General features: G+C 33.9%; 1 pseudogene across 1 annotated transcript; it reads left to right on the forward strand.

Moving 5' to 3' along the window:
- Nucleotides 1-6757: 6757 nt before the first annotated feature.
- Nucleotides 6758-8577, forward strand: LOC146908215 (soyasapogenol B glucuronide galactosyltransferase pseudogene; annotated as a pseudogene). Its single transcript, XR_015019698.1, has one exon. The product of XR_015019698.1 is annotated as a soyasapogenol B glucuronide galactosyltransferase pseudogene (transcript).
- Nucleotides 8578-11880: the final 3303 nt, after the last annotated feature.

Below are 11880 nucleotides of genomic sequence, written 5' to 3' on the forward strand. Positions count from 1 at the left end.
TAGGAACCTCTTGCTTTTATTTATTTTTTGGCTATAATCAACACCAAAACATAATCATGTTTATCACCATACATTTATCAAATAGTCATTACCAAAAGAAATACCTTCACCGCATAATTAACAAGTCATATTCAACAAAAGTCATCGCCAAACTATCAATTTAAAATCACCAAAGAATCATCATCAACAACTATCATTAACAACAATCAACATTAACAACAATCAACAATCAACTCAAGAATCAACAAGTTCAAAATCACATTTAACACCAAAGACGGACTATTATCCAAATATTAACGCTCCACATATTATACACCCAATCATCATCAATTCACTCTCATTCTATCATATAAATATGAATTCAAAGTCTCCTACAAGTTATCCGACAATAAAACATTAGTTTGACAAAGTTCATCTAAGTTTATAAAAATTAGCATTTTCCGACAAATTCCCCAAAACCAAAGTAAACGAATTCAAACGTCTCAACCGAGTATACACACCAATCACATATGAGTGCAGTAGTATATACATATATGTTTCATAGGCTAATTTCAACAATTACCAAATTTCATCTAAGTTCGTCTCATTTTATCATCTTTCAAAAGAATTCCATTTTCAAAGCAAAACCAAATTAAACCACTACCAAACATCACAACCTCATGATTTCATACTCATTTATTCACTATAAAGACTTCCTTAAACTCAATTAATTTTGAAGATGTTTGATGGCTTAGTGAAAAAGTTATGATATAGTTTTATGAAAAATGCCGCATGACCTATGAGTAGTAATTTGACCATAAATCAAGTTCTAGAAAACATTTTGAAGTGAAACCAAAGCATTAAAAATATGACATCCATATCTAAAACTTTCATGTTTACAACAAAGGCTGAATCGATTCACATCTTATTAAATTGATTCAAAACAAGTCAGAGAGAACAGTGAACTATTCAAAATTGTCTGAATCGATTCAAATCTGCCCAGATGCAGATTGATACGATTCAAATTTTCTTAAATCAATTCAATGGCCTGAAAAACACATTTTTAGCTTCGGGTTCATCCCCAAATCATCCCAAAAATCCCTATTTTGATCCCCAACATACCCAAAACGATAACAATCATTTTACAAGGTTCAAATACACCATTTAGACTCTTTTCACGAAAATACAAATCGACTTATCCTCAATTCATTTCATGTTATCAAGGTTCCAACAACAGTGTAACATCCCAGACTGCTTACAGGATTGCCGACTAACCCCACAAACTAACACGAGTCTTTTCAGCATGCTTTGTCCTCACTCACATATCGATTCAAATCTGCCCAGATGCAGATTGATACGATTCAAATTTTCTTAAATCAATTCAATGGCCTGAAAAACACATTTTTAGCTTCGGGTTCATCCCCAAATCATCCCAAAAATCCCTATTTTGATCCCCAACATACCCAAAACGATAACAATCATTTTACAAGGTTCAAATACACCATTTAGACTCTTTTCACGAAAATACAAATCGACTTATCCTCAATTCATTTCATGTTATCAAGGTTCCAACAACAGTGTAACATCCCAGACTGCTTACAGGATTGCCGACTAACCCCACAAACTAAAACGAGTCTTTTCAGCATGCTTTGTCCTCACTCACATATCGATTCAAATCTGCCCAGATGCAGATTGATACGATTCAAATTTTCTTAAATCAATTCAATGGCCTGAAAAACACATTTTTAGCTTCGGGTTCATACCCAAATCATCCCAAAAATCCCTATTTTGATCCCCAACATACCCAAAACGATAACAATCATTTTACAAGGTTCAAATACACCATTTAGACTCTTTTCACGAAAATACAAATCGACTTATCCTCAATTCATTTCATGTTATCAAGGTTCCAACAACAGTGTAACATCCCAGACTGCTTACAGGATTGCCGACTAACCCCACAAACTAACACGAGTCTTTTCAGCATGCTTTGTCCTCACTCACATGCTTACCGGGAAACTTCCTGGTAGGTCACCCATCCTAGTACTACTCCAAGCCAAGCACGCTTAACTGTGGAGTTCCTATGGATTGAGCTCCCGAAAAGAAGATGCATCTTGTTGATATGGGTAGTACCTAGCAATTCTTATAAGCTTTCCTTCAACCATGTAGTCCCATACCTACACGGCCTCCGGATCCCTCTCATTCCGATGTGTTTCGGTTCCTACTATTGTCGTGGGGGTCCCTTGCGGCTTAAACCGTTCCCCTTAGGTCGGGAACCTTTCGTATCCACCTAGCGGGATATCGAAAGCCACGACGTGGGTGTTACATGCCCACCAGCTTCCGCCTGGTTCGTCCCCGAACCACACCGTACTGGGAGAGGTCTGCTCTGATACCAAGTGTAACATCCCAGACTGCTTACAGGATTGCCGACTAACCCCACAAACCAACACGAGTCTTTTCAGCATGCTTTGTCCTCACTCACATGCTTACCGGGAAACTTCCCGGTAGGTCACCCATCCTAGTACTACTCCAAGCCAAGCACACTTAACTGTGGAGTTCCTATGGATTGAGCTCCCGAAAAGAAGATGCATCTTGTTGATATGGGTAGTACCTAACAATTCTTATAAGCCTTCCTTCAACCATGTAGTCCCATACCTACACGGCCTCCGGATCCCTCTCATTCCGATGTGTTTCGGTTCCTACTATTGTCGTGGGGGTCCCTTGCGGCTTAAACCGTTCCCCTTAGGTCGGGAACCTTTCGTATCCACCTAGCGGGATATCGAAAGCCACGACGTGGGTGTTACAAACAACAACTCACACACACAACAACACATATATCACACCCAATTTATGAATCATCATTATCAACAACCATCAACAACATTCATAGCATGTAAGTACGAATTCACCAATAATCAACAACAACAACTTCCTTTTCTCTACTTTAAGCAAAAATCATCAAAATAACTTATCAACAACAATAACTATGAAGTTCAAGCACATAACACAACAATTTCATGAAGTTTATCATACCCACAATTTCACAAAATAGGAGCATGAATTTTATCATTCAAAACCACAAAAAATCACAATTATCACGAAAGCACTTAAACACATAGGTGGAAATACTAGATTATGACTTAATTACGAAAGAGCACTATCCCCCTTACCTCTAATCTTCAAGAATCCAATTTCTAGCTTTAATTTAGCTCCTAGCCACCAATCCCAAGCTTTCTCTCTCGAGCTCTTCTTTTCTCCTTTAGATCCCCTTTCTATTTCTATCTCTATCTCAAAATGTTTTGTAAAAATGAGTGAATGAAGATAATGACCTAATTTTCTCATAAGACTAGTGTTTATATTGTCACTACACAAATGGGCTTAGTCCCTAGTTGTCTTAATGAGCTCAATATTCTTACCAACTAATTTACCATAGTTATTACTCACTTAAACCGTCAAACTAACGAATAGTTACCGTCTCTAAAATAATTACCACAACTCACTAGTAACTTAGTAAAAATAATTATTCCCACTTAAAACACCAAAAATAACCCTCTTAATAAAATGACTAGTTTACCCCTGCTCACCAAATGACCAAAACACCCCTGTGTCTAAAATGACTAAAATACCCTCCTTAAGCCAAAATCCACTAATCCCGAATAAAATACACACAAAGGTAAATAATCACATACAACACAAGTAAACACACATAATAACTAAATGAAATAATTCTAGCAAAAAACGGGTTGTTACAGCCTCTGGCTCACGAATAACTGTATCCCCATCGTATAAAAAAGTAATATTTTTGGAAGCCGCTATAATCTTGGTCACCCTATGAAAATAAGAAGTATTTCGATTCCCATGAATAAAACTTTGGTTTCTTGCTTTTTCCATCCAAAGTTGATCATGATAGTTCAACGTCATTAGCAAAAGTAACTGAGCCGCAAGATCTTGTGCATAAAGATCATCCCATAAACCTTCTGAATCAACCAGTTGCTGTATCCGATCAACTTCGTCTAGAGCCAAACAGACCTGCCTGTCCACATCACCAAAAACCGTACGGTTCCTACTCTTGAAAACTTGCTTTAAATTTTGCAATTTAACCTGTAAACAGACCTTACCAGCACCTCTAACATTTTTCGAACAAGACTCCATAACCAGTTTACGACAATCCTTATGAGAAGTCCATGATTAAAAATATTTAGCTTTAAATTTTGCTATTTAACCTGTAAATGGACCACACAAGAACCACTAACATTTTTCGACTGAGACTCCATAACCAATTTACGACAATCCTCATGAGAAGTCCACAATTTAAAAAATTTAAAAGGCGCTTCATGTCTCACTATGGACGCCTCTATAGACAGTAAAAGGTGGGTGGTGATCCGACTGATGGCGAAAAAGAGTACAACAATTCGTGTGGCGCTAGAAATTAAGGGGAAGAAGATTTATTTAATAGAATCACTACATTGATGTTTATATTTGAAAATAATCATGAATTTCCAATATTTTATCATATCGACTTTCTCATATATGTATATAAAATTTGTTTCTGCAGATATAAACATTTAAAATCTGTAACGGGAAAGGTGCAAACATTGAAGAGTGTTTTTAATATAAAATAAAAATTTAAGTAATAGAAATACTGCATTAATGTTAATATTTTGAAAATAGTCACAAGTTTTAAAAATTTTATCATATCGATTATCACATATCAGTACATAAAAAATTTCCTCTACTATCATATAAAATCCATAACGAGTGCGGTTTAAATATTTAATAGTGTTTAAAATATAAAATAAAAATTTTCAAAATAGTTGGGAGTTTTCAAAATTTTATCATATCGACTTGTTTATGCAGATATAAATACTTAAAATCTGCAATGGGTGCGGTGCAAACATTGAATAATCTTTTGCATATAAAATAAAAAGTTATTTAATAGAAACACTACATTAATTTAGATTTTGAAAATAGTCATGGGTTTTCAAAAATTTATCATATCGACTTTCTCATGTATGTATATAAAAAATTGTTTATGCCGATATAAGTACATAAAATCTGCAACGGGTGCAGGGCAAACATTGAACAATCTTTTGCAAATAAAATAAAAAGTTATTTAATAGAAACACCGCATTAATTTTGATTTTTTTGGTGATGGACGGGATCGAACCCCAAACGGATCGAACCCCAAACTTTTACATATATTATGCATTGTCCTACCAACTGAGCTAAGCCCACGAGGACCATTAATTTTGATTTTGAAAATAGTCATGAATTTTCAAATTTGTATCATATCAACTTTCTTAGATATCTTCATTAAAATTTGTTTTCCCATATATAAGGAAATGGAATTCATTACTGATGTGACTCAACTATTTAACAATTTTTTTGTATATATAAGAGAAAAATATTTAATAAAAACATTACATTAATACTCATAATTTCTATTTAATATATATAAAGGTTCTATAATATTAACAATCCAATTATTTTTTATATAATTATCGCATTGTTACGTGACCCGTGCGAAAACACGAGTCTTTTACTAGTTCATATTAAGTGAGAATCTACTAGGCTATGTGAAAAACCATGATATACTAACAACACGAGTCTTTTTTTTTTTTTTTGTCAAAAAAAAATATAATGTATTGTTTAGGTTTATTTTATGAAGGAAAAAATTGGGTAATAATCTGGTTTGGCTATAGCCACACTTAGCCATACGATGGGTCCGTCCCTGCAACCATAAGGAAGAAACAATTCATCAGTTTTTGGATAAAATAAAGCTACTATCACTAACTGAGTCCCATTATTATTAATTATTTTTTAAATTTCTATGTGTCTCCAAATGGAAGAAATTGAGTGACTAATAAATTGAGAGGATCTTGACCCTATTTTGGTGACTAAGACAAAACATGTAAATCTTGCTTTAGGTTATCATAATTGGTGTTCTATTTTCGTGCATCTTGTTTTATTAGGTAGAATGCTTTTTAGTCGGTAATAGATATTCGATTTTGTCTTGTAAAATGAAGAAAGGTTTGTAGAACTCGACATCGAAAAAAAAAATTAGACAGCACTCTCCCTTTCAAACAAGCCGACCCTAGTTTTTTCTCTCTAGGTTTTCTCTTTAGTTTCTTCAATGAGGGGTGATTTTGGGTCAATTTTTTTACCTGAAATCACCCGTTTTCATATTTTTTGTCTCTCTAATTTCAATCAAAATAAGTAATTTTCACCTAGATCTTGGTTTTTTTCTTCGTGATTTCATCATCTGAGTGTGATGGTATGTTGTTTATCGTCTTGTGCGGCCTTTTTTTGCGGTGTTCATTTGATTAATATTGAAAGATCAATTATTCAATCAAAGATTTGACGTCAACATTGCAGATTTGGATGCATGGTATTCTGGTCACTTTAATTTTATCATATATTTTTGAAGGCATTATGCCGTTATACGCTGTTAACTTGGATGCTATGAGTTTGTTTACATATTCATCTTTAACGTTTTTAGTAGTGTTGAATGATGTACTATATCGATTTGAGTGAATGAATATTTTTTTATTTGTCAAAAAAAAAAAGGGATTGTCCGTAAGAAATATAAGATGCACATTTTGGTACGAAACAGTTCGTGATACTCGTGAGTCTCGCCTCTCACGAGATAAATTGGTGGATGGATGTCGAGTGGTTGTAAATTAAAGCGTACAGTCTTCATTCATGTGAATCTGTTATACCGTACGAAGGAAAGACAAATGCTTTGTTATATATAAGCACCTCAAACTGATGTTCATTTATTGGAACCTACCTATCAATTCTCCTCGCAACAATGGAATCTCAACAATCCCATAACCAACTTCATGTAACATTTATTCCACATCCAAGTCCTGGCCATATGAATCCTATGATTGACACTGCAAGATTATTTGCTATGCATGGTGTTAATGTTACCATCATAGCTACACATGCTAATGCCTCAACATTCCAAAAAGCCATAGACAGTGACTTCAATTCAGGATACCCTATTAAAACTCAACTTATTCAGTTCCCTTCAGCTCAAGTTGGTCTCCCTGATGGTGTTGAAAACTTCAAAGATGCAACTTCATTTGAAATACAACAAAAAATCGGCCTTGGAACATACATGCTCCGAGATTCGATTGAGGCTTTGCTTCAAGACCTTCAACCTGATTGTATAGTGACAGATATGATGCAGCCTTGGACCGCCGAACAAGCTTCAAAACTAGGTATTCCAAGAATTCACTTTTACGGCTTAAGCATCTTCTCCAACTGTGCAGCTGATTTGATCATGAAGTATAGACCTCAAGATAATTTAGTTTCTGATACACAGAAATTTACTATTCCTTGCTTTCCTCATACAATTGAGATGACTCCTCTGCAGCTTCCTAATTGGATAAGGACAAAGAGTCCTCACACTGACTATTTTGAAGCAATGTTTGAATCACAGAGAAAAAGTTATGGAACATTATACAATAGTTTTCATGAACTGGAAAGTGATTATCAAAAACTTGGTAACACTAGCATGGGGATCAAATCTTGGAGTGTAGGACCAGTTTCATCATGGGCTGACAAGGATAATGATAAAAAGGCCAATAGGGGACGCATAGAGGAGCTTGGAAAAGAGGCAGACTGGTTGAATTGGCTTAACTCAAAGCAAAACGAGTCCGTACTGTATGTAAGTTTTGGAAGTCTAGCTAGGCTAACTCATGCTCAGCTTGTAGAAATTGCACATGGGCTTGAAAATTCAGGTCATAATTTTATCTGGGTTGTAAGGAAAAAGGAGAGGGATGAGAGTGAAAACACTTTCCTTCAAGATTTTGAGGAAAGGATGAAAGAAAGCAAAAAGGGCTATATCATATGGAATTGGGCACCACAGCTCTTTATATTGGATCACCCTGCAACAGGAGCGATTGTGACTCACTGTGGTTGGAACTCAACTCTTGAAAGCATAAATGCTGGTTTGCCAATGATTACATGGCCAATGTTTGGTGATCAATTTTACAATGAAAAGTTGCTCGTTGATGTTTTGAAAATAGCGGTCCCAGTTGGAGCAATAGAAAACAAGTTATGGACTAGCACTAGTAGTGAAGATGTAGTGGTGAAAAGGGAAGAGATAGCGAAGGCTGTAAAGATTTTGATGGGAAGTGACCAAGAGAGCATAGAAATGAGGATGAGAGCAAAGAAACTTGGTGATGCTGCCAAGAAGACTATAGAGGAAGGTGGACACTCTTACAACAACTTGATTCAGTTGATTGATGAGCTGAAATCATTGAAGAAATCTAAAGCACTCGGTAATAAAGAAGATTAGACAATTCAAATGAAGATGATGTAATCTTGGTGCTTCTTGCTGCTATCTGTAGTTCAATAAGATGAAACAACATTGAATCATTGTTGTGCACTGCAACTGCAATGACGATGAAATAAGTTAGTTTTTAGCTGTGTTTCTAATTGTTTTTTCGTTGCTGGGCTGATCCCTTGTGTTGGTTATTTTGAGCTTTAGTCTATAAACTGAGCTCCTTGTTTGTATCGTTCTTGCCTTCATCCATGGCACATCTTGTGGGCGGATGGCAAGTGTTTAATAAACTTAGCTTTTAAAAACCCTCCCAAATTCCACTAGCAAACACACCCTTAAGTAATAAAGGTTCCATAAACAGCTAAATAATGGTAACGTGAGGACTAAGTTTATGCATATATTCAATTTCATAATTATGCAGAATTTTGTATAGAAGGTACAACACCCAATAACCCTTTTGTTTGGAAAAATATAAGAATGATGATAACTTAGGATAGCAAGTAACAGGCTAAGGATAACCCAAACAAGCCTTTAATTGTTCAACAACAATTAAATCCTAATCTCTGCAATTTTGTTGACACCAGATGTAAACCTACGTGTTGCGCATGTGCTTAAATAAGTGATTTGGTATCTAAAATTTATGAAATATATTTTATAACAAATTAGTGTGTCCATATCCAAAACCAATGGGTGCGTTTGTAATCTATCAACCTAGGAAGTAGACACTCTAGGGTTTTTTAGAGGCTTTGAGGTGTTGGATGAATTACAATTTTACCATAAAATTAGAAGCCCGTGGTGAATGACACACTTGAGAGATAAAGGATAACATAATGAATTTGAAGTCATTAACCCTAGTTGCAGATCACAAGTGAAAAATTTACCAAACTATCATGTTAGTTTCATCAAGAGTAAGTAAATCTTGTATCATATCAATCTTTAGGTAGATCATCGATACTTCATGCTAGTCATTATTTGCATCCTGTATCGTATCTCATAAATAAAATAAGTTTATTCATGTAATAAACCAAATTGGATACAGTGAAAAAAATTGATAGTCTTCAAATTTTCTAAGGTATAAGGTACAATGTTATAACCCATGGAAATATTTGACTAGTCATCAATATTTTCATGAATTTGGGGAAAAAATCCATGCATCTATACTATATATAAAGAAAAATACCCCATTCAGCACACTTTTGGGTTGGACTTTTCTTTCCAAAAATACCTTTAATTTTTAATTTTAATTTTAAGTACAAATAGTACACATGTAACAAATAGATAAGAATAAATTTAATTTATCGAGAAAACTTACGCACAATTCCTTATGAACTGTTCTTACTGTTAGCCAATTGTAAAATAAGAGGTGGATTACAAATCCATGTCACTAATCGTCCACGTTAACCCTCTTTTACCTCCGTTAACAATAGGTCAAACTCACAAAAAACTAGCACAAAACAAAAACCCATGTTACTTTTTTATCAACCGATTTTATGTTGTACATTTGTGTTGTTCCCCTCAATACAACCGACAAACATTGCCAAATATTTTCATATCCCTTCCACAAAAAACAGTATTTCCATATTATTTTATTAAGTTACTCTTCCTTAGGCTTTGATCAATTGTAACAAACGTGAGCAAAAAGTAATGGTAAAGATTGGACTTTAAATCCTCTAAAAAAAGATTAGTAACAAACTTGAGCAAAAAATATGTTAAAGATTGGACTTTAAATCCTCTAAAAAAAATATTAGTAACAAACGTGAGCAAAAAATATTGTTAAAGATTGGACTTTAAATCCTCTAAAAAAAGATTAGTAACAAACGTGAGCAAAAAATCATGTTAAAGATTGGACTTTAAATACTTTAAAAAAAATATTAGTAACAAACGTGAGCAAAAAATATTGTTAAAGATTGGACTTTAAATCCTCTAAAAAAAGATTAGTAACAAACGTGAGCAAAAAATAATGTTAAAGATTGGACTTGAAATCCTCTAAACAAAAGATTAGTAACAAACGTGAGAAAAAATATTGTTAAAGATTAGACTTTAAATCCTCTAACAAAAGATTAGTAACAAACGTGAGCAAAAAATAATGTTAAAGATCAGACTGTAAATCGTCTAAAAAAAAGATTATGACTCAAAATATTTTAGAAAAAGATTTTTTAGCACTATATTAAATACTAAATATTAATAAGTAGGTTCTCATAGTTCATAGTTCGTTCCCGCATTGTTTAGTTTTTCTCAACCTCTCTCAGCCCTTTACATCAGATTTCAGAATTAACCTGTAAGTTTTTTTCTTTTTCTTTCATGTAAAAACTAATCAAAGTCGATTAATTTTATGGATTATTTGACTTTTGCTGGTTTATAAGTGATTATGATTCAAATAGTTTACGATTAATTTTATGGATTATTTGACTTTGCTGGTTTGTAATTGCCTATACAAACTATGATAGCGTGACCTTTTTTTTTTTATATAAAGAGAACCATGTTTTTTTTAATTATTAATAAATCATTATTTGTTTAATAAAGACAATATAGCTTCAACAACGTATGTAACGTCGGTGCCAATGATGACATTGAACTCTTTATCACTCAACTACTTTATGCTTTCTATGTGATCTTTGTTTCCCCACTCAAGTTTTTTTGTAGTTAGTTTAGTCAGCAATGGTTGTTCTCTTCACATGCAAGTTGTGATGCCCCACCATTGATAAGGACCTCCAATATTTTCAAATGGCCTTCCCTCACTGCTGCTGTTGTAGCATAGCCCGAGAATAATCTCACATTTACATTTGCTCCCACATTCTATTTAATCTTAACACTTAAATTTGTTTTGGCGACATATCACACATCTATGATTTGAAATTGGGAAAATAGAGCACAACTAAATGGAGCAATGATAAATGTCGCTATTTGGACAAATATCGCAGTCATACATTGATAAAAAATATTAAAAATCCATGCCTTCTTTTGTTAAAAAAATTAAATATATGCATGGTATTTTTACTAAATCTTTCATTATTACCCTTTAAAACAAAAAAAAACGAAAATCTCTTTCATTATTAATTATTAATCTCTTAATTTTGACGGTTTTTATTAGGAAAATGGGAAATAACCAAAGACAACTATCGAGGGAGGATCACCAGAAAGTAAGGACATAATACGAAAGGAAAAGAAAACTAAGAATGGACAATGAGCAAACACGAGAACGACTACTTCAAAGATGAGAACATTATAAACGACAGAAAGAAAATGAAAAAGGAAATGAAGTTGAAATATCATGCACATGATATCGTTGAGCCAAACGTCCCCAATCTATCACCATTATCTCTAAAAGTTTTGCAAGATGGCATTGTACTGTTGTTTTGCAAGATTGTTCTTGTATTTACTATTAGTTACCGACAATTATATAAGGACCCTCTCTTTAGCAACTATATGGATCCTCGTGAATCTCGCCTCTCATGAGACAAAAAGTGCTTGTGGAGTTAATTGGTGGAGCGATGTTTTTCTGTTTTTTTTTTTTGTCTCATTGTTCGTATCCAACACATAAATAGAACCTACCATCCTTAAAAAGAACCTACCATCCTTAAACACATAAATAGAACCTACCATCCTCG

The sequence above is a fragment of the Medicago sativa genome, chromosome 7, assembly GCF_051527215.1.
Source record: "Medicago sativa cultivar Bolivia chromosome 7, Bolivia_mono, whole genome shotgun sequence".
Taxonomy (NCBI): Eukaryota; Viridiplantae; Streptophyta; class Magnoliopsida; order Fabales; family Fabaceae; genus Medicago; species Medicago sativa.